A 2,500-nucleotide genomic window follows, 5' to 3' on the forward strand; every position below is an offset into this window, starting at 1 on the left:
CCAGGTTGCTGACCAGCGGTTTTCGTTAAAACAATGGTTTGCTAGTCTCGCGGGCTCAGAAAAAACCTGGTTGTGGTCATTGTTATTTAAGGTTTTTCCTATTAGTCAGCCAAGAATAAAGTACTGAACGTTGAAAGCGCATTGCATCATGATGCTTTGAAAATTCGAAATTTTGCATCCTGAAGAACGTAGGGCATCATTAACGCTTTTGCCACCCAATAATTTGTCCAGTTTTTCATGGCGAAAGAAATGCTTCCTTATCAAAGATAAAAGGCTTAAAACTGGATATTTAACTTTATCAAGTTTATTTACCTTTATCAAGTTCTTTTAAATATTGAAGTCAATTTGTAAATAGCTTGAGCAAACTCGTATGTTAATAGAAAAAATGTTAACAATGACGTCAGCAAAGATTTCCTTATTTCTATCAAGCCGCAGCTCCGTTTACCATCAGTTAAACTCTCACTCCCAAGATCTGAATGTCAATTCTCCTTACTGGCTGCCGTGCATTAATTGTTATGTCAGTTATGGGAATTTGATGAAATATCTCAGTAGACAAAAAAACAGGTGATGAATTTCTTTATTCTCGTCACCAATCTGCTTCAAATGCATTGAGCTTGAGAGGAGAAAATTTATATCAATCTGTTGGAAGTCAAAAGGTAAAATTATTGTCACTCGAATGATTACGGATGACTCATCTGTACGTGATCACTTTAGAGACTCTATTAAGCTTCCATTTGATTTTTCAAGCAGTCGTTGGGTACAGTATTCCAAAATCTATTTCTCTCCCCCTCCCATCCCCCATAATTTGACATTTAGGTTTCCAGTCAAACTCCTCCATCTCTCATCTTGGACACACCTCTGGTTTCCCTGGACACTCACCTTGCTTCCATATATCTTCGTCGCACTTTTTAGAGTGACTGTCGTCAGCGCTGTCGTCAGCATTGCCATGGTGACTGCGATGATAACGAGGCCGAAATAAATCCATATGACAGCAAACAAGCGTCCCTTGTAAGACAACGGCGCTCGGTCCCCATACCTGCGATAAAAGGTAGTTTAAGCAAAGCAAAGACAACGAAAACGTCACTCCAAAATATAACTTATATAATTAGCGCTATCGCCAGTATTTCGCGAGTATTCTCTCTTGTTCAACTTGTACAATACGGGCGAACTATCCTGTAACTGGATGGGTACGAACGGTTTTAAAGGAAAATAGACAATGAATGGTTCATTGTTATATGCTCACGTTGTCTTCAAAAACCTAATGTTTATTTTTTTTCACGGCGTTGTTGTTTTGTAGAGTATGGCAAAGAAATACACTGAAGTGCGTGCCAATCAACCAATCATATTCTTGCTTTGTTGCGTTGTCCTTGCCGTAACCATCGTCTTTGCTTAAACTCCCTAATCGTGTGAAGCAAGGTCGCATTCTTCACGTAGGATATGGTATTTTCAGGTTACCTCCATTTCTTCGAGATTACTATAAATTTCGTAACAAGAACGAATGGACTTAACACTCACGACCAAAAGAATACTTTGTCTCCAGGCGATTTTTGGGAGTTTAAGAAACGACGACGGCTACAGCAATGAAAACAGCACAAAAGAATAACATTGGACGTGATGCACGTGCGGCACGTCCGGCACGCATTTTCAGTTAGCACGTATTTTTGCTGTCCTCTGCATAATCACCATATTTGTGGTTTAGACGGCAACGTAAACATTCATTCAAATGTGAACTTTTTGTTTCATTTGACGAGTAGCATGAGGGGAATACTTCCTATGGTCTTGAGTTGGGCAGAAGAGAAGTTATACACATACCCTAATGTTGTCATGGAAACAAAGGACCACCAGATCCCATCCCAGGTCCCTCGAATGAAGGATGGATGAAAATCTTTCGCGTTTCCGGTTCTCTCCTGACAATGTAAGAAAAAGAAGGCATCGTGCATTAGGTTTACTGTAAGATCTTATAAGAGACTAATAGGCGATGTTCACGATAGCGTCATTTGACTACAACTGCCAGAATTCAGTTTGTTTTTCTTTTCTTATTGAAATTTTGTATTCCCAGCGGGGTTAAAAAAACAATAGCTCTAATTAGCATGAGACAAGCAAAACCTGAAGGATTCTGGTACTTGTAGTCAAATGGCGTTATCATGCAAATGTCCTATGGAAAGCCCACTTTCAGTAATACCACAATACTCCTTGTTTGCCCTCCAAACGTTTGCATTAGCATTCTTTCCAGTTTCTCTTGAAACTTACAATGGTCCCAAGAGAAAATAAAAACAATGCTTATGCAAAATATAGGAGAGCAAACAAAGAGTATTATGGTATTTTTGAAAGTGGCCTACGATTTTGGGGATCAACATCGGGCAAAGTTTACTGACGTCATTGTTTGCATTTCGTGCCAAAAACTTTGGAAATTTGCTCACGGAAGTAATTAGATGCATCTAGTCTAAGACTTTGTCACTTATTTCCAACAAAGAGGTAAGGGTAAAGGTTAGCGTTATTT

General features: G+C 39.1%; 1 pseudogene; it reads right to left on the reverse strand.

The window, feature by feature from the left end:
* LOC137985543 (uncharacterized) overlaps positions 1–2,500 on the reverse strand; it is a 31,975-nt pseudogene that overhangs the window by 21,443 nt on the left and 8,032 nt on the right.

This window comes from Montipora foliosa, chromosome 14 (assembly GCF_036669935.1).
Source record: "Montipora foliosa isolate CH-2021 chromosome 14, ASM3666993v2, whole genome shotgun sequence".
Classification (NCBI taxonomy): domain Eukaryota; kingdom Metazoa; phylum Cnidaria; class Anthozoa; order Scleractinia; family Acroporidae; genus Montipora; species Montipora foliosa.